Source organism: Phascolarctos cinereus, unplaced genomic scaffold (assembly GCF_003287225.1).
Source record: "Phascolarctos cinereus isolate Bilbo 61053 unplaced genomic scaffold, phaCin_HiC Scaffold_2;HRSCAF=192, whole genome shotgun sequence".
NCBI classification, from domain to species: domain Eukaryota; kingdom Metazoa; phylum Chordata; class Mammalia; order Diprotodontia; family Phascolarctidae; genus Phascolarctos; species Phascolarctos cinereus.
Genome location: NW_027555625.1, coordinates 51,475,189 through 51,502,290, shown reverse-complemented (window position 1 = coordinate 51,502,290; position 27,102 = coordinate 51,475,189). Strand labels below are relative to the sequence as shown.

The 27,102-nt window shown below is 45.6% G+C and overlaps 1 protein-coding gene and 1 long non-coding RNA gene across 7 annotated transcripts in view; one reads left to right on the top strand and one right to left on the bottom strand.

Moving 5' to 3' along the window:
* Positions 1-27,102, bottom strand: part of CBFA2T3 (CBFA2/RUNX1 partner transcriptional co-repressor 3) — a 203,630-nt gene that overhangs the window by 118,254 nt on the left and 58,274 nt on the right. For 2 of the 5 annotated variants that reach the window (XM_020989145.2, XM_020989146.2), the window contains exon 1: positions 2,622-3,155. The exons of the other annotated variants lie outside the window; for them this stretch is intronic. The gene's annotated coding sequence lies outside the window, so the exon portion shown is untranslated. Of the gene's footprint in view, positions 1-2,621; positions 3,156-27,102 lie in introns of those variants that run through there. 5 annotated transcript variants of the gene reach the window in all.
* On the top strand, positions 349-13,251 carry LOC144455773 (uncharacterized). 2 transcript variants are annotated; one of them, XR_013484516.1, is made up of 2 exons: positions 349-511; positions 10,052-13,251. It is a non-coding gene; the product is annotated as an uncharacterized LOC144455773 (long non-coding RNA). The 2 variants fall into 2 exon arrangements; XR_013484517.1 differs by lacking the exon at positions 349-511 and adding an exon at positions 3,526-3,615.

The window sequence follows — 27,102 nt, the reverse complement described above, 5'->3', positions numbered from 1 at the left end:
TTTATTAGATTGTTAATGGGTATGCAATTCTATAGATGAAAACACAGAGTTGTCCCCTTGTCTTCTTCCTCAATCCACAAACCTCCCAGCCCAGGAGGAAGCATTAGCCCTGGAAGGCTTGGCTACCCAGCTTTGGCAGCCCCTCCCCCAAAGACTGGCCAAAGATAGGAAGAGGGTAGGTGACCAAGGCTGGCAGCAACAGCTCCAGATCGTCGCGTAGGAAGGAAAATGAATTTCTTCCAGTCATGCAGAAATGAAAATATGTGAAGCCAAATGAAAGATATTTCCTGGAGGTGGTAACCCAATTATGCAAATAACTCAGGAGCTGAGTAAGATGTTTGAGGGGGCTGTGCTCCAGGGAGGCAGCCCTAGGCTGTCTTCCTCAGTCCCACCTGCCTGGCTGGCTCTCCCACCATCTGCACAGAATCCAACTGGTCACCGTCTTGAGCTGCTGCTGCTGCCTGATATGGCTGGCTTTCTCTCGCAATATGACCATGCTCTGAAGCTCTAGGTAACTCACATAATCTTCCTTCTTTTTTTTTTTATCACATGATAGATGAAGGAGCATCCCATGAGAGATTGATTTCTCCAGTAAATTGGTTCTAATGTCATATCCCCACTCTCCCTCCCTGTTGCTGTCTGTCACCATCTCTCTCTCCCTCTGCTTGCTCAGACTTTGCACATCTGTTACTAACCTAGGTATTACTCTAAGAATTTATTTTTCCCTTCATTTTAAATTTATTGGGTGTAATGGAGTGGCAACTTTTCAGCCGTCCAGCTCAAAATAATGTAGTTTAGACATGCTTTCGGCGACGGCCCAGAACAAAACTCTTACTGCAAATAGCTTTTCTTAGGCAGCCAGCTTTGATATTTTATTGGACCAAACTGAGTTATTCCCGTCTCTACCATGGAAGGGGAAGGAAGGACTGGAGGAAGGGGGTGGGGAGTGGTAAATGACACATCATGGAGTGGATCCAAAGCTTTTACATCCTCTTGTGGCCTTTCACTGCGTCATCTTTCCTAAAAGTTGCCCGATAACTGTTGACAGGCACTTCCTGGTCTTTTTCTCATCTTGAAAAGGATGCCACAGGCTGGCTGAAATCTGAAGCATCTAGGGGACTCAAATCTCTTAAAAGCAAGACCAAACTATTTCTTTCAGAGTCAGAGTTTTAGCCAAGATTATAATAAGCTATTTAAACTTTGTGCCAATCATAGACCTGGGGACTGACCTGTTCCATTTACCTCTGTTCTTGAAGAGACTTGGCCGTATCTGCAGGCTCCTGTTTCTATGTCCAGGGGAGGGAACACACCCCTGGATTAACACCAGGAAGGCTATAGGGTGGGGTGGTAGGGCCTGCCGGTTATTCAGTCTAGATGGCCTTCTCTCTGCTATTCCCCCTCAAAAGAAACAAATAATTTCCAAAGAAAACCTCTATTTAAAAAAAATTCCTTGTGCTCAACTGAGCCCTGACCATCTGGCATCAGAAGTCAGCCCTCTTCCCTCTATACCTCCTCTCAGCCTGACAGGTGGAGACTTCAGTTTGGGGGTGTCACCTCTATTTGAGAAAACCTGTACTACATTTAAGCCCCTGTGTATTCAGAGCCCAACCAGCCACCAGCCTTCCCCATGCCTTCTGCTATGTGAAGGGCTGTCTGGGGCTGGATTCCCAACCATCTGTCCCGAGTCTGCTCAGACTTCCCTCAACATGGCTCCCATATCCCCAATCCTAAGCCTGAGCCCTCCACAAATAGAGGTTTACCAAAGTAAAGTCATCAGCCCAATGACGCTGGGAATACTCCCCCCAAACCAGGACCTAAATTGAGTCACCAGGAGGTACTAACCTACCCACCTATGAGGGCTACAAGCCTCTCATGGGCTCCTTTAAAACTGTCCACTGTCAAGTACCCTTCAGAATGATGCCGGGTCAGGCCCAGGCCTGGGCCTCCACTCTCCAGCCAGTGGGAATTATTTCCTCATCTTGCCCAGAGGAAGTCCTATTTGAAGGGCTGGTCATGAAGCCAGCTCCCAGTGTCAGTGGCCCAATGGTCTAAAATCAGAGAAGGGCCAGGGCTAAGATGCGCTAGCTCCTTTATCCAGCAACCGGCAGCCCAGCTCCTCTCCCTGCCCACTGTACTGTGCCCACTGTACTGCTCCATGGTCTCCCTTATCTAGGGAAGGGGAAGGGAGCATCTCTGTTAGGCAGCACAAGCACCCTTCCCATCCGTCCCCTCCAGCACCTCCCTCTCCCACGCCCCCCCTCAAAAACGTTTATGCCAGCTGAAGTTTGAAGGCAAGCAGCCCTCTCCTGGCAACCTTTGGGTAGTCGGCAGCCCCTAGCTCAACCAGGTCATCCCACATGTCTTCGAGGAGAGGGGGAGACAAGCGATTTCTCCACACATTGCCAGGGAAACAAAAAGTTTACAAACTCTCAGGCTGGGGGAGGTGGTAGAGGAGGGAGAGCTAGTTTGTAAGGCTGCCAACCTCCCCCCCTCCCCATTCTCAGCAATGGCATCTGAAGTAGCTGGGTGGGGGGCGGCAATATGGCCGGAGGGCATATTCCCGGTGGGTATGCACGAAGGCAAAGACAGGAGATGGGGGGGGGAAGAAGATGATGACTTACTGTCCTGAGGTCGGGCGGAGATGCGAGGTAACTTCACAATCACAACCAGGAATCCAGAAGTGGCTTTTCTTTTTTCCTTAACTTATTTGCAATTGTCGTTAACAAAAAAACAAAAAACAAAAAAAAGGAGGGGGGGCTTAATCTTCAGAGTGCGGGGGGGCGGGTGGAGGTGAGGAGAGCGCTGAAATCTCCAGTCTTTTCCCCTCACCACCCTGGGAAGCTTCAGGTTCTGGAAAACCGCAGGTCAGAAGCTCGGAGAGCAGACGCCGCTGCCCGTCCCATACTCCGGTGGCCCGACCCCTTCGCGCCCCTCCCGGCCGGGCTCGCCCCGGCCCGGCCCAGCCCAGCTCGGTCTGTCCAGCTCCCCAGGCGAAGGACTCGGGTGGGCAGGTCGGTTCTTTCTGCAGTATCCCCACCCGCTCCGGCCAGCCCTGTTCTGAGGGTTCTCCAACAAATGCGCGCCCTTCCCCTTTCCAAGCGGAAAAAAAAAAGTGTATACAAAAGATTTTCGAATAAAATCGATCGTTAGTCCCTACCCCGTGCTGGGCAGGCAGCGAAGCTGCGGCGGGGCGCGCTTTGCAAAACCAGCCGCTTCGGGCTTCCCGGCTCTTTGGTATCTGGGTGTCTCTCGGTCGGTGTGTGGGTTTGTCTGTCTCTGAATCTGCCTCTCACGGGAACTTGCGGCGCCCGCCCCGCTCTCTCTGCCTCCGCCTTCCCCTCTGCGCCGCGGTTGCTGCTCCACCTGCCTCGCTAGCTTCACCCATCTAGGTCCTTCCTTCTCCTGCCCTCGGGCTCCTCCCCGGGGCGCATCAGCTCTCCCTAGCTGCGGGCGGGCGGTTGGGCGCCCCAGGTCAAGCTCGGAGGGCCTCCCGAGCCATGGACAGAGTGAACGTCCCCTCCCCGACCCCGCGCCGGTGCCCCCTTCTCAGTCCTCTGGGCAGCAAGCGGGGTGGGGAGGCGGCCGGCCCAGTCAAGCAGCAAAGGGTCGGCTCAGGTACTGGAGCGAGGAGGGGAGGGGGCCTTCGGCTTCCGTCCCGAGCCGGGGTCGGGTTGCCGGGGGGGGGGGTCCCGAGCGCTCCGAGCGCTCTGCTCAGCTGCCCGGGGAGGTGCGCGCTGCTGGAGCCTGTTCCGCGGTGTCCAGCTCAGCGCATGGAGAGCTGAAGCTTCCTAGGGCTGCTGCTGCTGCTGCCGCCGCCTCTGCCTCTGCTGCTGCTGCCGCCGCTGTAGCCACCACCGCTCCCCTCCGGTTCCTCTTGCCACGGCCATCTGGTGCGTGTCCCTGCAACTTCGGAGTGCCTCGGGCGCTGTCGGGCCCCGCGCCCCTCTGCAGGCTCACCCTGCTCCGGGGATTCGGCTGCCCAGGCGCCCGCAGCTGCCCCCTTTAGCTCTGGGGTACCTCGAACCTCGGCCGCAGCGCCGGGTGAACGCTAAACTCCCGGGCCGGCTCCGAGGCTCTGCGGTCGGCCTCTCCGCAGGGCTCCCCGGCAGAAGCGTGCGCGCTTGGCCCCAGCCTTCGGAGGGGCTCGGGGAGTCCAGGCGACAGAGACAGCGGAGGAGATCGCAGCTGGCAGTCGGCAGCAGACTGCTGTGAGTGTGAGTGTGAGTGTGTGTGTGTGTGTGTGTGCGTGCGTGCGTGCGCGCGGGAGCGCGTGTGTGAATGTGAGTGTGTGTGAGTGCGTGTGCGCGGCGGGGGGAGGGCGTAGGGAGCCTCCCCCACCCGCCTCCTCCTTGGGCTCGCTGGGAGGGGGAGGTTTGGCGATGGCTAGCTCCCCCTCTCCTTCCCGAGGCTGCCAGTCCTCGGCTGGCCCTAGGGAAGCCTGTCTCCACTCTGTCCTCGCCAGCCCTCCCCACCTTTGCTCTCTTCTGCAGTCCCGGCGGCCTTCTGGCGAGCTGTCTTTGCAACCCTGTCCCCCGACGCGGCTCCCTCAGCTTCTTTCGAAAGGATTGGAGGAGGAAGAGAGGGAGGGGACGGGTTCTGGCTAGTGGGCGCTCGCCTCGTGGGCTTCTCTTTGCACCTTTCCGGGTGGATTTGGAGGGGGGACTGGCTTGTCAGCTTGGCAGAAGCAGGGTGGGGGGGGGAGCCCCACTCAGAGCTGCCGTGTAACTCTGTCTTGCAAATTCACCTCGGAGTTTTGCGGGGCCACTTCCTGGCATTTATTTCTCGGTAATGTTTGAGGTCCAGCAGGAGAGGGGAGGGCAGGCGCCCATCCTCCTCACCTCCCTGCCTCTTCTTTTTCTTGTTTATTCTCCTCCTCCTCCTCCTCCTCCTCCTCTCCTCCTCCTCCTCCTCCTCCTCTTTCTTCTTCTCCTCTTCCCCCTCCTCGCTTTCTCCTAGGTGCGGCGGGACCTCCTATTCTGCACCCCACCCCCACCCCCCCGGAGCCTAGCTGGCTCCCCACGCTGTCTATCTGTCTCCCTCTCTCGGCTCCCTCTCCTCTCCGCTCCCAGGTCCCTGGCAGCCTCCCCGACCGCCCCCGGCCTCTGCGCAGTGGGGCCTGCAGAGGGCGCTCTCCCACTGCAGCAGGCAGATCTCCGCCGGCTGCTTCCCCCACAACAGATGTCAGACAATATACTCTGTCGCGTCGCAGGTCCAGAGCTTTAATGGTGAAAAAGGAAAAAAAAAAAAAGGAAAAAAAAATACAGGATTCCTCTCTTCCCCGCATGGCCCTCCGGCCCTCGCTCATTTGCATATTACTTTGCATATCATTTGCATGTTATTCGTTTAATGTTCAGAAATCCCCCAAAGCCACTGCCCCTGTCTCCCAAGTACCTTACTTCTGCTCTCTCTTTTCCCAGTGCCTCCCGCCCTGCCTCCTTTCCTTCTAAAGCCTCCCCTCCCCCCACAACCTCGGTTCCCTTCCCTGAAGAACTCAAAGCATTTTGTGGGCACCATCTCAGATGCTCAAATGTAGTCTTGTTTCTGCATTTCTCTGAAGTAGCTCTTTCTTTCCGCCTCCCCTCTCCTTCCAATTCTCCCCCCCTCCCCAATCCCCCTCACTTCCTCAGAGGGAGGTTGGGGTTTCAGTGCTACAGTGCAAAAATTAAAATTAAAAATAACCGACGCTGGAGATGCAGGTCACTCATTTACATATCCTTTGACATAAAACTGCAGTCGAGGGTCCAAGATCCCCAATTCCCCACGACAGAAAACAAAACAATAGGCCCTCTTCCTTCCTCTCTCTCTTCTCAGGGTAGGTCAGAGACTCAGTCCCCTGGCCCCTTGTCCATCCATTAGCTCTGATTCCGGTCCCTGCCACCCTAGGTGAATTATGGTGACCTCCGGGAGCCCTGAGTGAGGTTGTCAACAATTCATGTGGAAAAGTCATTCTAGGGACTGCCTCCCGTGGGCCCTAAGACGGTTCCAAATTACAGCGATAGTAATAGTAGTAGTGGTAACAATAATAATAATAGTAGTTCTTTACAGTTATAGAACATTTGCAGTCTTCAAATCACTTTCATATCCATTATTCAATTCAATTTAAACATTTATTAAGTAGCTGGTATATGTAAAGATCTGCTGCTTACTTCTTTGGCTGATCACAGTAACCTAGGAAGGCAGGCAGACAGTGTCTGGTGTTTGGCTAGGAGTTTATGCCACACACCTTCAAATCTTTCCCCTTGATTCTCACAACACCCCTACAAAGGGGGAGGGCAGCGGCTATTCCTGCCCCTTTAACGGATGAAGGCATGCATTCACACAGACTTTTTTCTCTGCCTGGAAGCAATGTCCTCCTCATCTCAGCCTTTCATATCCTTTTCTTTCCTTCAAGCCTCAACTCATGCACCATTTCCTCCACAAATGCTCCTTTGAGCCTCCTCTTTTCCCTCCTGGCAGTCAGTCAACAAACATTTAGTAAGTACTTACTATGAGCCAGGCACCTTGCTAGATGATAGGTATAGATATGCACTGTGGAAATACAAAGAAAAGCAAAAATGCATTCCTTCAAGGAGCTTCCATTCTACCAATGGCCTTGACTCTCTACATTTTCCTAGGACACTTTGGAGCTCTCTTATGCCCCCTCATACATTATTTTCATGATATTTGTATTAAGTGCCCAAAATGTGCCAGGCACTATGCAAAGCTCTATATATGCAAAAAGAGACAAAAGCTAGTCCCTGCCCTCAAGGAGCTTACAATCTAATGGGAGTTATGGGAGGTTATGGGAAGCAAGCAGATAAATATGTACAAGCAAATCATTGGCAGGATAAAAGGGAAGAGAATCAACAGATGAAAAATGCTGGTATTAAGAGGGATGAGGAAAGCCTTCTTACAGAAGATGGGATTTTAGCTGGGACTTGAAGGAAGCCAGGGGATCTAGGAGCCAGAGATGAGGAGGCAGAGGATTCCATGTCCAGGGAGGACAGCCAGCAGAAATGCTTGGAGCTGTGTCTCATTTCAGGAGCAGCAAAGAGGCCAGTGTTACTGAATCACTGAGTAAATGTGATTAGAGCTGAAGACTGAGGGAGGTTTTGAATGCCAAACAAAGGATTTTATATTTGACCCTGGAGATAGCAGGGAACCACTGGACTTCTTAGTAAGATTACAATTTCACTTTAGGATGATCACTTAGGCAGTTCAGTAAAGGGTGGACTGGAGTGGCGAGAGATGCCTGGTCAGCAGACCCACTGGGTAGGCTTTTGCCATAATCTGAGAGTGAGATGGGTGAGGACTAGAGCTAGGGCTTGGTAGGGTTACTATTGGACACTGGGGGATACGGAAAAAAAAAAACAATGTTGTAAAAGGCTCTCCCCTCAAGGAGCTTCCATCCACACAATACACTAAAACAATTAAGTCCAAGACACTTTGAGGAAAATGATAGCATTAACTTCCCATAAATAAAGGCTTCCCATAAGACAGAACATCTGAGTTGAGCTTTGAAGGATTCTAGGAAATCAAAGTCAGGAGGAATTGTGCTCTAGGCATGAAATGATATTGTAATCTGGTCAGGCTGCACTCCAGAGTTGTGCCGGGGAATTTGACACCTTTGTTAGGACTAAGATGTTAAGTGACCTGCCCAGGATCACACAGCCAGCATATGACAGAAATGGGGCTTGATGTCAGACTTTCCTGGGTCCAAGGAGGTCTCTCTTATTCACTACTCCATGCTCTCTCTCACCTCATTTAATACAATTTTAAAATTCCCTGCCATCATTAGTCATAATTTTGACATAAATTTGATCAGTAAAGCTTATCTTGAAAAGAGTTAATTTTTCTGGATTTTTTTGTTTGCAACTTAATTCATTAAAGCAGGTAGCAAAAACACTGGCTTGACAACTGAGAAATTAAAAAAAAAACCCACTGTGAAATCATCGCACATCACATTCCAAAAATGCATAAAAATTAGACAGCTCTGTAGCCCCAGGGCCTGAAGCAATTTAACTATGCCTAAAAGAAAGTGGAGAGTGGGCAAACAGGAGTTTGAGCCCTGACCTCTTGGTGAGTAATTCTCTAATATTCTCTCTGAATCACCGTATTGAGTATTTCAATTAAAAAGTAGAAATATAGACAGTGGAAACATATGCTAGGTTTCATGCCAGAGGATCTGGGTTCAAGGGACATTTTCACTATTTACTATCTGTGTGATCTTTAGGTAAGTCATGTAAATCTCTGGCTTCAGTTTGCTTATCTGCAAAAGGGGGTAGAATAGAGTAGCTGACTTCCAAGATTCCTTTCCGCCCTAAATCTATGAATCTATAACTGCGCTACAAAATGGATAGTGTAGTATAGGACAAAGAGCACAGGTCTCTATTGGAGGATACCTCAGTTTGAATCCAGGGTCTACTCCACTCAATACCTCGTGTGACCTTCAGGAACTTATTTCTACTTTCTGGGCCTCAGTTTCCCTTTCTGGAAAATGAAAGCTGTAGACTAGATAATCTTTAAGGTCTCTTCTAACTCCAAACCCTATGATCCTACAAGAGATTTTAAAAAATCAAACCCATAATTTTATTGGTATAAGCTCCCACTGAGGAACTCCCTTGGTCAATACTTCAATCTATGATCTTGGTTGTCTGGGCCACTGAGAGTTTAAGTGCCTTCCCCAGGGTCCCATAGTCAGTATGTATTCTCATCATCCTATAATTTTATGGGCCACTCCCATCTATTGAAGATCCATACAACTGGGCAGAGATGAAAGGTTGGAGGTCAAGGGGAGAAGGAATATATGAACATCCTGGATGATAGATCTGACTTTATAAAATCTACCTGATTTCTCTCTCTCTCCCGTTATGCCCAGCTTTCCTCTGGAGCATGGGCAGGCACGCTGATCAAATGCTTGAATTCTCATGGCTTCAGCTCTAATCAATTTCCTAAATTAGAAGTGGTCAATTCAATCAACAACCATTTACTGAGTAACCTAACCCTGTCACAGGCATTCTATGGGACATAAAGGATTTATTGCAACAAATACATGCAAAGTCCCTATTATGTCTTGTGTTCTTTGGATGAGAATCATGACCTCAAAAGAATCAAAATTCCAAGTGACCCAAAGAGCAATGGAGAGATATAGGGTAAGCGTCATCAAGCCATGGTACATTATCAATAATCATTTTCATAAGAAAGGAAGCATAGCATACATTAGCAAGGAAAGGTGAAAGTAGAGATAGAGGTGGACTTGTCATGCATTGAGAATGAGAGATAACAGATCATAGAAGAGAGGGAGGTAAATGAGCATTTATTAAGTGCCTACTACGTGCCAAGCACTATGCTAAGTGCTTTACAGATATTATCTCATTCAGCCTCACAACAAGCCTGAGAGGTAGGTGCTATCGTTATGCAAATTTTACAGTAGAGGAAACTGAGGCAATCAGAGAGGTTAAGGGATTTGCCCAGGGTCACACAGGTAGTAAGTATCTCAGGCTGGATTTGAACTCAGGTCCTCCTGACTCTATGCCCAGAGCTTCTCTACTGTGCCACCATTTAGAGCTGGAAAAGATCATGGAGAATAAGGTACAAAAAAAAAGTTAAGTGACGTATTGAGGGTCATATAGCTAGTGTCTGAGGTTGGATTTGAACTCAGGGCTTCCTGACTCTAAGCACGGTGCCCTCTCCACTCCATCAGTGTCAAACTGTTACCTCCACGATATTAGGGGAACCAGGGAAAAATCTCCAGTATGTTGGGTGGGTCATCAGTGGAAGATTTATGGAATGATAAAGACAAGAATTGTATAAGATGAGAAGGGGCGAATGGGTTGTAATCTGTTAGTAGAGGGAAATATATATATACATATATACATATACAGATATATATTAATGACATGAAATCATGAAAATAGAAAAGCTCAAATTCTTTTCTTTCTAACCTTTTCTATGTCAACATTCCTAGAATCACCTTTGTCCTGTGGACTGAGTTGTCCCCATCGTCAATGAAACACTTTTCATCCCTTCTGGAACTGCTTGGTTATGGGTATCTGAATTTTTTTTTTCTCAGGCATGTGTTTGTCGGGGCCATCTAGATTTGCAACACCCACCTTTGTTTCTGAAAACAAAAAGCAACCCTCCGTAGCCCTCACTCCTGATGTGTTTGTTCACTTCAGTTTCCTGGGCCCAGAGGACTAACTCTTGAGAAGAAATGTAAAGGAGATTATATGCGTGCAAATGCCACCATTGCCAAATTATTCACCAGTATCTCCTTGGAGCATAGAATACATCCTGCCACCACTAGCAGAAAAGATGGGCAAAGGGAAGAGAAAGAAAATTGCCACATGTCCAAGTGAGATGGAGACCAATGAGCTCTGCCTTTGCTGCATCATCATCATCATCATCACCACCACCATTATCCTGAAAGGTCCCATCACTTCTCTGCTCAGGAAACTTCAGTGGTTTCCTATTTCCTGCTTGGTAAACTTTAACATCCTTTGCCTGGCTTCCGAGGCCCTCCATGAAATGGGCGCCACCCTACCTTTCCAGGCTTCTTATCGCATTTTATTCCCTTTCCCATTCTTTAAGCACTAACCAAACTGGACAACTCTCTGACCACCTGAATAGACTCTTGACTTTCCAACCCTTATACCTTTGCTCGTGCCATTCCCTACGTTCGAGGTTCCCTTAATTGCTGCCTCTTCCATGACGTCTTCTCTAATCTTCTAGTCTATAACAGTTTTCCTTCTTCAGGACAGTTTTCTTTTTTTTGCCCTTTTTTTTTTGAGGGGGTGAGGCAATCGGGGTTAAGTGACTTGCCCAGGGTCACACAGCTAGTAAGTGTTAAGTGTCTGAGGCTGGATTTGAACTCGGGTCCTCCTGACTCCAAGGCCAGAGCTCTACTGACTGTGCCACCTAGCTGCCCCAGTTTTCCTTCTTCAACCTTACATAATACTTTATTTAGTACCTCTCTAATGAACTTACTATTTTTGAATATCGTAGTCATTCCCCCTGTTTGGGTCATATTCCTATTTGACTTTCAGCTTCCTGAGCGCAGGATTTGTCTTACCTAAACGTTGTGTAACATAGGTCAGTTGCACTACAGGAAGTATTCAATTCTTTCTGTTCCTTCCTCCCTCCTATCAGTGCCTAGCACAGAAATGAACATAATTGGTCCATAATATGTGTAAAATGAATTGAATCAAAATAATTAGCCAGTGGGGAGATATTTCTGAGTAAGTCAAATAGGGGAGATGTTTTGAGTTCCTCAAAGCCTACATAACCCATACTCTAGGCTTGGGGTAGACTAAAGTCTATGGAGACAATCATGCCCTGGAATATCATATAATCCCAGAATTCTAGAATAGCTGAACCTGCCCTCTCAATCAATCAATCAGCATTTATTTCAGTCTCAGCTGACCTGGCATTGGATACTATAGTACCATTGGCTTTAAAGCTGGAAGAAACCATAAAAATCGCCCAATCGTTACAACCTCTGAATTCAACATAGGAGGAAATTGAAGCCCAAAGATGTTGAAACTTGTCCCAGATTAGCCAGCTAGTAAGTAGCAGAGCTGAGATACAAACTCAGGTCTTCTGACTCCAACCCAGTGCTTTTGGGATGAAGAAGACCCTTCAAAGGATCAGAGATTTAGAGTTAGAAGGGACTTTAGTAAATCCCTTTTGTTTTATAGATAAGGAAATGGAGGCCCAGAGAGGTTAAGTTATTTTCCCAAGGTCACAAAAATGATAAGTGGGAGAGGCAGGATTTGAACCCAGGTCCTGTGACTAAATATAGTGCATTGATTATAGATTGACCTATGATCTAGGGGCAACTAGATGGAGCAGTGAATACAGTGCCACCAGGCCTGGAGTCAGGAAAATTAAAATCTGGTCTCAGACATTTACTAGCTGCGTGACCCTGGGCAAGTCATTTAACCATATTTACCTCAGTTTCCTCATCTGTAAAATGAGCTGGAGAAGGAAATGGTAAACCACTCCAGTATCTCTGCCAAGAAAACTCCAAATGGGGTCACAAAGAGTCAGACATGACTGAAACAACTGAACAAGAAATGGTCTAGGACATGGGTTCTCTTGGGGAGGGAGTGTAGATGCTGATAAGCTGGGGCATGGATTCTGTCTAGGGGAGTAGGTAGGACACTAGCAGGGGAAATCCTACTGTGACAGGTCAGGTATCTTCCAGTGCAATGAATGACCCCCCTTCAAACATGGGAGTGTGGGAATGGTAATGTTGAGTATACCCAGGAACCCCCCTCCCCACTGGTATGACCTTGGCCTTGGCAATCTCTAAGGTCTCCCTTGTAGTTCAACATTCTTTAGCCACAGAAACATAGGCACTGTCTTCGTGTCTAGCCCCTGTGAAGGAGGAGGAGGCAAAGCTTTGATCCAAAGATTTAACCAAAGGCAAGATGTCTAGCTCGGCGCAGCAGATACAGGGAATGGCTCTGCCTGATAGGACGGTTATCTCTCTGAAAGCGGAGGCTGATAACTACCGCCCCTGCGCAGCCAGGAATGAATTATCATCAGCCTCTTCCTTGCAGATCTGACCCATCAGGATCCATTTACTTATCCCCCCATCCTCATTTCACTCCTCTGGCCCTGCCAGAAAACAGAACTGTTCCTCCCTGGCTGAAGCACAGAGACGAGAAACATTTGTTTTGACAGAGGAAATTGACTATATGTTGGCTCCAAAGGGCCATCAATCAACTGTTCTCAGTGCATTTAAAATTCCTGACTGCAATCCTCCTTGTTTTCAATGAGCCAAAGACCTTTAAGGGGAGCGTGGTGACATTCTGATTCCTAGAAGGTGGTTAAAAGAAAGTCTCAGTGAAGCTACCATGTATCCAATTCAATTCCATTAATTTCAACAGGTGTTTGCCACATGCCTACTATGGTCGTAGGCCTGTACTGGGGGGCGGAGAGGGATCCAGAGGAAGGCTGTAACGATCTCTTCCCTCAAGGACCTTCCTGCGAGGTGACATGTCATGTAAGTAAAGCCTTGGACATAGAAGGTGGATCTGTGTTATTTGCTAAAAGTGTGACTGCTCCCACACCCCACAAGTCACTCCCCCTGCTGACTGCTCTCTCCACTACACTACACTGGTCTAAGGCGCATCAGTGCAGTGGAAAGCATGTGGAATTTGGGGACAGAAGACCTGGGTTCAAATCCTGTCCTGGCACTACCACAGACTAAGTGGCTTCACCTTCGTGGGCCAATTTCCTGGAGAATAAACACACTTCTACTACTGGTCTCATGGTGTGATTTTGAGAAAATTGCTTTCTGTAGACATTAAAACAATATGGAAATTGGACCTACTAATCACTGGGGAGAGAAATTAAGCAAATACGGTATGTGATAGGGAGAAGGAAAGTTAGATTTGGAGTCAGAGAACCTGGGGGACAAATCCCAGCTCTGCCACTGTCTACTTGTGGCAGCTTGGGCAACAAGATAAGCAAGTAAACACTGACTAAGCGTGTATGCCAGATACTATATACTAGGTGCTGAGAATATAAAGGCAACAACAGGACGGTCTCCACTCTCAAAGAGCTTGCATTCTCATAGGCAAGATAAAATGTATATACATATATACATATATATATGCATGCATATTTATGTATACTTATATGTGTGTATCACACAGAAATCAAATACAAGGTAATCTTGGTGGGGAGAAAACACTGACAGCTGGGTGGACAGGGAAAGGACTCATGGAGAAGGTGACTGAGTCTCGTAGAAGACTAAGGACTCTCAGAGGTGGAGGAGCGAGTGCGTTCCAGGTATGGAAGACAATCTGTGCGAAAGCACTGATATAAGAGATGGCCTGTCATGTGTTATGAATGGCAGGAAGACCAGTTTGGCTGGACCATAGAGTAGTTGGATAGTAGTTAAATGGAAAAGTAGGATGGGACAAGTTTGCTTTAAATGTAAAACAGAGGGGTTTATATTTAAGCCCAGAAACAATAGGGACCCCTTGGAACATACTGAGTAAGAATAGGCTAACATGTCAGACTTGTGATTTAGGAAAATTACCTTGACAGCTGTGTGGAGGCAGGGTGGGGAAATAGGGCTATTGTATGCCTACCTCTTCTCCACTTCTAGCTGTGTGTCCAAGTGCTATATCTTTGGCATATTACCACTCCCTTAGAAATTTTATCAAAGTTCCTGACATGTGCCAGTTACCAGCTGTGTGATCTTGGGCAAAGCCTTTAACTGTTCCTGGCCTCAGTTTCCCTATCTGTAAAATGTGGGGTTTGAACTAGATGGTCTCCAAGGTTCCTTCTGACTCTAAATTTAGGTTCCTATGAGATAGGTAGTGTGATTACTTCCTTTAACAGATTTGAGTTTTAGAGAGGTAACATGCGTCGTTCATGGTCACATGGGTAGTTGGTATCAGAGGCGGACCTCAGATTTAAGTTAGCTTGCCTGACTCCATGTTCTGTGTGTCTTTCTTTTTATCACCATTCAACAAATAATTAATCGATTGATTACACAGGTGGAAAATAGTAAGGAATAGAATCGGGGGGGGAAGATGGGTCAGATCATTGAGGTTTTTGAAAGTGAGATAAGGAGTAAAGGATTTTTGTCCTTAAGGTGCTGGGGAGCACCCATATATTCTAGAGCAGGGAATGAATATGAGAAAAGCATGTCAGTCTAGGAGCGAAGGATGGATTGGAAGAGACTCTGGCATAACTGAAGGAAAACTCTTTTCCCCAAACTGGGTATATTAAAAATTAGTCTGTAATTCAAGTCAGAATAACTGTTAGCAAATGGTCTCTGTGTGTAACAACTAATGATTGTACATGCAGAGACAGGCAGCCAAGATCCCATTTCTCAATTGTGAACAAAGCAATTTCTTGGTCACAGTGTCCTAGACAGTCTACACATCAAGACTAAAGGCACCAGGAACCCCTCACCCTGGTTTCTGAACTTATCTCCTATTTGAACTCTTTTCATTCCAGTTACATCTTTGGGAAAATACCTGGCTCACTCTGCCTTAGTCTCCCAATTCACAAAGCCGGCATGATAGTCAAGAGTCAAGGGACTGAGATGGCTCCTTGTCCCTTCCTGAGTGCAGTGTGGATAGCTGAATAAGGAATGAGTTGCAGGAATGTTCTTGAGTTATGTGACTGAGAATTGGGTTAGGGTTATGGAAGTGGGTTCTGCCAGCTACGGAGGGGAACACAGAGGGGGAAGATACAACTCTGGCATCTGGACTAAGAGAGTGAGCAGAGCTGCCCCAGGGATTCTTGGACATCAGCCTGATTACACAGAATAGAAAATTCATTGTGTTCTCTTTCTTTCCCCCTCCCTCACTCTCCCTCTTCATCCCTTTTCCTCTCCCTCCCTCTCTTTCCTTCTCTCTCTCTGCCATCTGTCTCTCCCTCTGTTTCTCTCCTTTTCTCTCCTCTCTCCCTTCTTTCTTTCCTCTCTTCTTTCTCTCTCTTCCTCTCTCTCCTACTCCCTCCCTCTCTTGTTCTTCTTCTTCTTCTTCTTCTTCTTCTTCTTCTTCTTCTTCTTCTTCTTCTCTTCTTCTTCTTCTTCTTCTTCTTCTCTGTCTGTCTCTGTATCTTTCTGTCTTTGTCTCTCTCCCCCTCTCTCTCCCTCCCTCCCTCTCTCTCTCTCTCTCTCTCTCTCTCTCTCTCTCTCTCTCTCTCTCTCTCTCTCTCTCTCTCTTCACCCACCTCCATCCCCACCCCTATCCCCTATGATTCTATGATGCTGACCTGTTAAGTCCTTATGAAGTCTGAGGGGGCACTAGTCAAAACGATTGTTAAAATACGTGCTAAATAATTGCGGGGCAGGAGTGGCTGCTAAGCACTATGGAGCTGGAAGATGTTTCCCCTGAGAACCAGGACTGGTACATAACTGTGTACATGTGAGATGAGGATTAAGCCAATGTATAGATTATGTGAGTTCTTTCCCCAGTCGCACACATGGGGAATTTAGTAGATGTCAGAAACTTGTATCTAGAGCTCAGAAGTAATCTGACCCAAACCTCTCATTTTATAGATGAGGAAACTGACGCCCACCCTGAGAGGTTAAAACATGCCCAAAGTCACACAGTAAGCCAGAGAATGAATTGGTGAATTATTAAAGCATTTATTAAGTACTCACTGTGAACAAAGCACTATGCTAAGTGTTGCAGATACAAGTAGAAAAGTAAAACTTCCCTATTCTTAAGGAGCTCACATTCTAATGTGAAGAGGTTAGATAAGATCTCTGGGTCCAGAGTCAGGAAGACCTGAGGTCAATTCTGGCCTCAGATACTTCCAAGCTGTGTGACCCTAGGCAAGTCACTTAACCCCTGTCTGCCTCAGTTTCCTCAACTGTAAAATGAGGATAGTAATAGCCCCTACCTCCCAGAGCTGTTGGGAGGATAAAAATGAGTATTTGTAAGATGCTTAGCTGCCTCTCAACACCTTCCTTCACTCCTCTGGTTATTAAAGACTTTCCCCCTCAGACTTCATAACTCTCATATGCATTTAGCTTGTAGTAAGGTATAATTATGAACAAGTTGTCCTTCCCAATAGAATGTAAGTTCCTTGAAGGCAGGGAATGTTTTATTTTTGTTTTTGTCTTCTCAGCACTGAGCATAGGGCCTGGCACCTACTAGATGGTTAATAAATGCTTGATGGTGGTAAATTATGGTTATCTATATTTGTGTTTTGTCCATCTGTTAGACGGTAAGCTCCCTGAGGGCAGGGACTATGTCCTATAGACTAATAATGATAACTAGCATTTATATATAACTTACTATGTGCCAGGCACTGTGCTAAGCGCTTTATAATTATTGTCTCGTTTGAACCTCGTAACAACTCTGGAAGGCAGGTGCTATTGTTATCCCCACTTTAAAGTAGAGGAATTAATAATAATAATAATAATAATAATAATAATAATAATGCTAAACATTTATACAACACTTCCCGTGTGCCAGACACTATGCTAAGCACTTTACAACTCTTATCCCATTTGAGCCTCACAACTACCCCTATAGGTAGGTGCTATTATTATCCCCATTTTACAGTAGAGGAAACTGAGACAAACAGAGGTTAAGTGATTTACCTAGGGTCACACAACTAGTAAGTGTCAGATTTGAACTTATGGCTTCCTGACTCCAGGGCCAGCTCTCTATCTACTGCACCATCCAGCTGTATCTCCTCCCATCTTATAATAGAGTGTTCTGCACATAGTGGACCTTGAATAAATGTTTGTTGTGTTTTTTTGACATGACTTGACACTTAATACAACTGAGACCATTGACTGGACTGTGTTCAGACAGTGTTTTACAAATTATTTAGAAGAGTCCATTTTGTATGTATAAGATTATCTTGTCCATCTCCAATAATTCAATCCAATAAACATTTATTAAAGCACCTACTATGTGCCAGGCACTGTGCTAAGTGCTAGGGATTCCGTTAATAAAAGAGCTGAGAAACCTGTGTTTTTTCAAGTAAGATTACTCAGCCTCCCTTATCAAATCAGTTGGGATCCTTAACAAACCAAAGAATGCCAGACCATCCCTTTCCACAAAAGAGGAAACATGGTGTAATGGAAAGAACATTGAATTTGGAACCAGGAGGCCTGGCTCCAGCAATCCTACTGGGTGACTGTTGGTAAACCATTTCCCTTCCTTGAACCTTAGTTTCCTTATCTATAAAATAGGGATAATACTTGTACTAACAGGTGATTAAGAGCAAAGTGCTTTAATAAACCCTAAAGTGCTACAGAGGCGTTGTCTGGGGCTGTTTGGGGTCATTCTCCTCTTATGAGTTTGTGTCTTGGACACAAATGACACCGGCATCATAATACTGGTTTGGGAAGTCTTTTAAAAAAATTACTCTTTTTTCCAATCTTCCTTTTCTGCTTGGGACTCTGGGTTAGGGCTAAGCTTTTTGTACTTCTGGAGGAACTGTCATGGCCTTATGTGAACTTGGGCAGTATTATTTGGGGTCCTGCAATGACACTTGTTGGGTATTGAGTGCTACATTCTTCAAGGATGACAGGGCTTTGGCTTGAGCTGCCCCTGTGATCCTTGGGACCCAATGTGGTCTGATTGCTGCCCTCCTGGATTTTCTAGTTTTCAGCACCTAATTTGGATCTAGGCAACACAGCTTTAGATTTGCCCCTGGGTGGAGCTCCCGTAGACTCCAGCAGCTCTGGTCAGGTAACTGGAAGGCTCTGCAGGTTCAGAGTGACAAGTCTGTCTCCCTATTCATGATCTGAGTCTGTCCTACTCTAGGTTCAGTATGATAAAACTGTAAACCTGCCCTTGAGCTGAGCTCAGGCTGAGTTCATGGTCCTGCTCTGGGGGCAGGTCAACCACACTGTTGGTACATCCTTTCCTGCCGTGGTCGCTTGCCCATGGGCTGAATTGGTTATCTCAGGCTAGAAAAAATGACCCACTCTGGTTCCTCCTTAGATTTACTCATCACAACCTAGCCTGGTGCCCTTTTTAGGTCTTTGTTGGAATAGTTGTAAAGGAAGATGGACTAACCTGCTTCTTCCTACTCCACCATCTTTGCTGGTCTCCATTTAAATGCTATAGAAATGTGTACTCTGCAGTAAAAGATCAGGGACTTCTATAGCTGTGGATCATGTTTCGCTATAGTCTCCAAAGAATTGAAAAGTAAGGATCACTGAAAGGGCAGTGGAGAGGTGCATGGTGGACATGCATAGACTGTACCATATTAAAAACAAGGTATTATCAAGAAGAAGCAGCATAAAGCATATACTGATGAAACGTATGGAAAAAGATGTGATAAAAAGATCAGATGGGCTGAGTATGTGGTGAGAGTAAGGGGATAGGCATTGGGTGACTCATGTGATCCATTGATATCCTCATGATTTCAAGTAACTTGAGGAAGCCTCCTTGCAGTTGGGTTGATACCTTGTGACAGATTTATGGGTGGGCCTAGGTTTGAATCCTGTAGATATTCACTAGCTGTGTGACCTTGGGTAATTCACCTACCCTCCCTTGACCTCAATTATCCCTCATCTGTAAATTGAGGAGATTGGACGTAATGAGTCTGAGGTCCCTTCTCTCCCCAGATCTATGATAATGTGACTTTTTTTGAAGTCACACAGTGAGTCATTAGCAGAGCAGGGTCTGAACCTGTGTCTCCTGACTCTGAAAGCAGTGTTATTTCCACTCTACCAAGCTTTCCCCCCCCCCCTGCATCCTGCTTTTATGGAAAGGGAGGAAATGATGGAGGGGGGGAATGCTGTTTGTTATTAGAGATTTTTAAAAGCAGCTTCCACAGATTTGGTCCAGGGTCAGCATGCATGCAACCCCTAGTCCTGGGCTACACCCTCTCCGTCCAGTCTTAGAGAGTAACAAACATAAAGAATGACAGCTCGTGAAAAATCCGGGCATCATCGAAAAAAGATCCCTTCCAGCTCTGTCTATGGTCCTCTGTACAAAAGGCTATGTTTAGTAAATGCACAAAAGTGAATTAAGGTTTTCATTTTTATTTCCAGCCACAAGAGCGTTATGGTCAATCTGCAACTGATCAAAAACCAAAATTAACCAGAATCTCTATTCACTAAAAATTATGATTAATCAAGATTTGATGGAAAGTCATCGATTAGTTTTCTATTAAGTGCCTATTATGTGCTCAGCACTGTGCTAGGCACTGTGGGTGATACAGGGGTATGCTTGGAGTCATACCTAACTTGCTTGGGAGAGCCTATTGTTAAATTTTCAATGTTATTGTTTACGCCTTGGCAATCAGCAAATGCTACAGATCAAGGCTAGATTTATTGTTTTGTTGATTGTCTAGATTTATGAAAGTGCTAAAGAAAATGTTAATAGTGCCAATTAAATTTAAAATTGCATTATGCATACATTTTCTCCCTGAAGAGTCAGTTGTTAAACATTTACCAGCAGACTCCACACCCAGCGTAGCATAGATCGGGGGTGGGCAACCTGCAGCTTCGAGGCCACATGTAGCCTTCTAGCACTAGGTCTTCAAGTGTGGCCCTTTAACTGAATTGAAACTTCATAGAACAAATCATTTTAGTAAGGGGATTTGTTCTATGAAGTTTGGATTCAGTCAAAGGGCTACACTCAAGGACCTAGAGGTTCCTCACCCCTGGCATAGAACCTTGACCTTGAGGAGTTTGTTATTTATTTATGGAAGACTCCACAGTGGAGTGGAAAGAGCGCTGGTCTTGGAATCAGAAGACCTGGGGTGTTCTTTATAAAATAGCATGATTAACTTACAGAAGAGTTGTGTGCAATTCAATTAAACGTGCTTTATTAAATACTTTCTGTGTGCTTCAAGGTGCTGACAATACAAAAATTGAAATGATACAGTTTCTGACCCTGAAGAAGTCATATTCTACTTGAGAGGAAATAACACAAACACAGATATGTAAATATTATATATATTATATTTATATGCAATACAGAACATATATTTATGCATAATATATAACATATATTTCTATATTTTATATACATACATACATGCATGCATGCATACACACACAAAAGATGGGCTGACAGGATCACTAACAATAGGGGCAGTGGAAAAGACTTTTTTGTAGGAGGTGGCCCCTGAGCTGGGCTTTGCAGGGGGTTTGAATTCTAAGAGGTGGAAGTAAGGAGGAGAGAGCATTGCAGACATGAGTGGGGAGAGGGACACTGCTAATAAAAACGCAAGAAGATGGGAGATGGAATACTGTGAATGATAGATATTTCAAAAGTTCCTTCGCAAATCGTCTGTCTTATTTTCCTATCAAAACAATGGTAGTTAACTGCCCTGGTCAACCTCCACAAATCTATTTAACCTCAGATGACAGTGACCTATGACATATCACTGAACTGAGAGTCAGAATTCATTCCCCTGGAACACAACTCTCCAGCCCAGAAGCTGCTGCAATGGCCTTTTGCTCTCTGTCCAGAAGGGAGCTTAGTGGTGGACTCTATGGGAGCCTGGTGCTGCATCAGTCAGGTGTGTGGATGGCTGGAACATTCCTCCCACCAGAAGCTGAAGAATGCCTGTGTGTAGTTATCTGCTGCACTGGGTTGTACAGGCTTTACGTCTGGGTCTAGATCCGTGATTCCATCAGGAGGGGAGACTCCCAGTGTTGAAACTCCCTCTATCTGACTGAGCTCTGTGGCTCCTTTATAAGTTTTCATCTTAGAGACTTGCTTGGGCCACTGAGAAGTGAAATGCCTTGTCTTTGGTCACACAGACAGTGTATATTGGGGAAGGACTCGAAACCTAGGTGGTTTTGATTCCAAAGCTGGTTCTCCAGCCACTATCACAGGGGCTAGAGAATCAATAGTACTTATTCTGTGCAAATAAATCACTGTGCTAAGCACTGGGGGGACAAATGGGAAAGGGGACAGTTCTTTTTCTCAAGGAACTCGCATTGAAATAGAGGAGACAAGTCAGCTGCCAGTCAGATGGAAAGGTCCCATGGTCCTTAGGGGACAGGGGCAAAGCAGATGCTAAGACTTCCTCTTTGGTGACATTTCCATGCAGGAAATCATATAGTTTGTAACCTTGAACCATTTGGCAATAAGGCATATATGGCACTATGTATATGTATGTGTATGTGTATACATGTGCGTACGTGTATGTACATGTATGTGTATGTTATACATGCATGTGTTGTATGTGCAACACGGCCACACATATACATGCATGTGTGTACACGCTTGCATGCGCCTTTATTTTATGTTTGCACATACATGTATGCACACACATGCAATAAATGTATGTGAACACAGTCTATGATGCATGTACACATATACATATACATATATACATACATGTGCATACATGCACGTGCATTAAATTGCATTGTATCTGAAGTGCTATATCTGTGTGTATGTTATATATCATATATGCACACATATGATAAATCTATATAAACAATCTATAATACAAAACCATTTCAATTCTTCCAAACCCACCAACTAAATACGTCCTTTGGCCCCAGCCTGGATTTTACTTAGTAGGAGGAGTCTTGAGGATAGGTTTTCATAGCTATGAGCTGATTGACACATAGAAGGGGATGTGAAGGAAGCCAGTATGGGGGTTTTAGTTAGTTCCAGGAGTATTTGCAATGAGGACATGTATCCCTGTGTACTGGAGCTCAGGAGACAGAAAGAGAGAGAGAGAGAGAGAGAGAGAGAGAGAGAGAGAGAGAGAGAGAGAGAGAGAGAGAGAGAGAGAGAGAGAGGAGAGAACATTCGTTTATCAGCCAGAGAACAGCAAATGACCCGGGGGGATCGATTGATATCCAACCCCACATGCGTCACCCACCACTGACAGTTAGTTATCGACAATGCCAGAGAACCACAATGAAGTCTGTCAAGTGCCCAGATGAACCCTGCCCACGCTGGAGGCTTCCTGTAATCCCAGCAGCCAGCACCAGCACACCTCAGCAAAAGAAAACCGTCCTCCCTCCAAACAAACGGATAAAGAAAACACAACCCGCCCACAATCCTGGAAAGACTCATTTTGGCAAGCCCTAAGCAGGAGAGAGAACGTGGCATGCTCTAATCCTGCTGGGAAGAAGGAGCCATAGCTTAAGACTCCTCTTGGCTGAATTTTTTGAAATCCTAGGCCCCATATCTGGAGACCTACTCAGCTGGAAAAATGTGTATTTGCTCAGCCAGAGCATCCCCTCCTCTGCCTGGCTCTTCCCATCCTACATCATGCTACTTCTCTTTGCCTCCTCTTGGTACCCAGACGTAGCCATCTGCCTCAAGCAAACCCACTCATCATACAGCTGGGGACACATGGATTCCCATGAAAATACAGCACAGAGAGGAGAGGGAGAGAGAGAGAGAGCAAAAGGGTTATGTGTTGTTAATAACTCACATTTCTATTACACTTTTAAGATTCACATGGAGTATTTCCTTACAACAATGCTGCAAAGTGATAATGCGAGTATTTTTATCCACAGTTTGCAGATGGGGAAACCGGTCCTGGTGGGTATGGTGGAGTTAAGTGACTTTCTGCTAAGTGTCAGAACTGAGATTTGAACTCAGGTCTCCTGATGTCAGACTGTTTACTCTGGAGGATCTCTTCCAATTACCACTTTAATTTACTGTTTGACCTGGCCAGTGTCAACCAACATCTCTCTGCCTCAGTTCTCAGCTTACCTACTTGTCAAATGGGTTAAAAAACAAATAAACAAAACTTCAATCATGGAATAGATTTATAACCAGGAAAGAGTTCAGAGGCCTTCTAGTTCTACCCTCTCATTTTATAGATGAGGAAACTGAAGAAGCTGAAAAGCGACTTGCCCTCAGAGATGATTTGGTCCAAGCCCCTCATTTTCAACCTTCTCTTCTTTACTTCTCAGAATGCTTAGTACCTTTTAGGCTCAGCTCAAATACCTACATGATGCCTTTCATGACCTCCCCCACTGCACCCCCATTACTCACCTATTAATGCACTCCCTACCCCTCTGAAATTACCCACGTGCACCTTGTGTTTACCTATTTATTTTTGTATTATGTTGTTGTTTCCCCTCAGTAGACTGCAAGCTATCTGAGGGCAGGGACTAATTTGTCTTTGTAACCCCATTGCCTAGTAGAATGACTGGTTCTTAGCAGACACTTAAATATCCTTTGAACTGAATTATTGAACTTGCTCAGTGCCGACTATGCTGAGTGAGAAGATGAAGGAAATGACCAAATGTGGTGGCCAGAACAGAACACAATCTCAACCTGATGAGCCATAAGCCTAGCATTCTCCAGTGGCTACATCAAGGTCTTAAGCCCTTTCTCAAAATCATCATGTCTGTAAAAATGGAATTCCTGAGAGCCTTGGACATCACAGACACTTAAATATTTGTTGAAGGCCACCTACTATGTACCCAGCTCAATGATGTGGGAGATACCAAGAATTATAAAGCTTGATCCTACCCTTCTCATAGCTTCATCTAGTTGGGGAGATTAACCGAGTATATGTGAAATAATGAATAATACAAGGCAGCATACTGTTAAGCAAAGAATATAAGATTTAGCCCTAGAAGATGGTAATGACTTTCCCATCAATGGGGATTTTCAAATGGAACCTCAATGATTACTTGTCAGGGATATCATAGAAGGGATCCTTATTGAGATAGAATTTGTAGTCAGTGACATCCAAGGTACCTATCATTGTTTATGATTGTGTGACCTGGGTTCTGCAGGCCTCAGTATTCTCAATTGCAAAATGAGAGAGGCCTAGATGATTGCTAGGGTCACCTCTGTCTCTAGATCTTATGGCCAGTGACAGATATCTAATGATTGGTACAGAGTGTTGGCAAATTGGACAATTGTTCAATGATTGGTACAAATGACTGATGTTCAAGGACAGAGAGATTACCTCAGGCCCAGATGATCAGGGCAGGCTTCAAGGAGGAGGTCAAACATGAGCTAGACTTGGAAAGATGGAAAGATTTGGAAAGGCAGAGAGAAGCCTGGAGGGCATTGTGAAAAACAAGCCACAGTGGAAAACAAAACAAAACAAGAAGACTCACCATCTCTTCTTTTTAACAGTTATTAAACTGGTAGATGAAGGATGTGACCCTGGGTAAGTCACTTAATTCTGTTTGCCTCAGTTTCCTCATTTATAAAATGAGCTGGAGAAGGAAACAGCAAACAGCTCCAGTATCTTTGCCAAGAAAACCCCAAATGGGGTCATGGAGAGTTGGACACAACTGAAAAACAACTGAATAAGAAGAAGATGAAGGAAACGTTATAGATGCAACTTAGCAAATGCTTAGGAAAGCATTTGTCAAATGCTAATACTATTCTTATGGATAAAATCAAGACATATGAATCGGTCAATCATACAGATATGTGGATTTGGAACTGGTGGGATGGTCAGACTCAAAGAGTGTTATAATGGTTTGATGTCAACTTGGAAGGAGGTCTCCAGCATTTAACACAGTGACTGGAACATAGTAGGTCCTCAATAAATGCTTAGGGTGTAGCACCCCAGTAATCTGTGCTTGGCTCTGTGCTAGTGAACATTCTTCTCAGTGACTTGGATGAAGGCAGAGATGGCGTGCTCACCACCAGTCTAAGATGGGGGAGGTGGAGTCAGGCAGATTCTTCTGAGAAACAACCAGGGGATTACAAATTCAAGAACAGTCACCACTGTGAGAAAGCTGAATTATTAAGATTTTCCCTCACCATTTTCTTAAGCAGGTAGGAAGCAATGGTCCTAATGTCTTCCGCCCTGGTTGGCCCACATTTGGAGTATTGTGTTCAGTTTTGGGCACCACATTTTAGGACGAATATCAATAAGCTAGACAGTATCTGAAGGAAGCACAAACCAGGATGATGAAGAGACTTGAACTCATGTCACATGAGGACAGTTTGTGGGAACTGGATATATTTAACCAGTGGACAAGGACGACTGGGAAGGGAGGAGGTGCTGTCTTTAAATATTTGAAGAGCAGTCATGTGGAAGAAGGATTATACCTGTTCTGTTTGGCCCCAGAGGGTAAAAGTAGGAGCAATTGATACAAGTTGCCAAGAGCCCAATTTAGGTTTGATGCAAGGGGCAGCTAGGTGGTGCAGTGGGTAGAGCGCTTCGACTCAGTAAGAGTTGAAGTCACCAGTTCGAATCTGTCCTCAGACACTTACTAGCTTCATGACCCTGGGCAAGTCACTTAACCCTGTTTGCCTCAATTTTCTCATCTGTAAAATGAGCTGGAGAAGGAAATGGCAAACCACTCCAGTATCTTAGCCAAGAAAACCCCAAATGGGGTCACGAAGCATCAGACACTACTGAAATGACTCAACAAAAGGGGAAAAAAACCAACCTCAAGCTTCCTAATAATGAAAGCTGTCTGAAAGTAGAATGGGCTGTGTCCCCTGCCCCTATCCCAGGAGGTGGTGGGTTCCCTTTCACTAGGGACCAAGGGCTAGATGACCAATTGTCCGCCCTGTTATAGAGGGCATGCTTGTGCAGGTCTGATTTGGACTAGCTGGCATCTGACTCTCCAATAGCATCACTGGGAGAAAGCACATGGTGTGTTTGGGAGACTGGCTCAAGGTGGGGAAACTGGGCAAGCTGGATTAGAATCCAGAATGGGGAGGGGGGGAAATGAGCTTTATAAGATAAGGAGTTCTATGCTTTCTTTACATGTGTGTGTACATTGGATGGTGATGTGTGTTTCATTGCTATTCAGTGCCCATGGACTGCAATTTCCTCCTATTGAAGTCATAATTTACTACTGGGAAAATAAACATTTGTGTTTGTTTTGGTTTGACTGCTCATATGAATTTTAATAATTTGAAACCTGCCTGCTTTCTGTTCATAGAGATACAGATCTCATGTTACACGTCACTCAAAGATGAAGCCTGGTTAGATGCATGACTTACCAGCGTGGTGTAGTGAAAGGCCACTAGGACTAGAAGCCTGGAGCCCTGGATTTCAGCCTTGGCCCTGCTACCAACTAGTGTATGACCTTGGGTAAATCACTTTGCTCCTCTGGGTCATGAGTTTCCTATCTACAAAATGATAGTGTTGGACCAGATGACCCTGCTCAGATCCTTTCAAACACTGTTTTGTTTTGTTTTTTCTGTTCTTAGAGTTGATAGATCACTGGAAGAGTCAGGAAGACCTGAGTTCAAATCCTGCCTCAGATACTTACTAGCTGTGTGACCCTGGGCAAATCACTTAATCTTTGTCTGCCTCAGTTTTTCCAGCTGTAAATTGGGGATAATAATAGCACCTACCTCCCAGAACTGTTGTAAAGCACCTTAGTGCCTGACGCATAGTAGGCACTTAATAAATGCTTGCTTCTTTCCTTCTTCCCTCCCTTTTTTCCTTCTTCCTTTCCTTCCTTCCTTCCTTCCTTCCTTCCTTCCTTCCTTCCTTCCTTCCTTCCTCTCCTTCCTTCCTTCCTTCCTTCCTTCCTTCTTTCTTTCTTTCTTTTTCTTTCTTTCTTTCTTTCTTTTTTTCTTTCTTTCTTTCTTTCTTTTCTCCTTTCTTTCTTTCTTTCCTTCTTTCTTTCTTCTCTTTTTTCCTTCCTTCCTTCATTTCCTTCCTTGCTTCCTTCCTTCCTCTCTCCCTTCCTCCTACTCAATTTCCTCATCTGTAAAATGACAGGGTTGAAATTTATCATCTATAAGA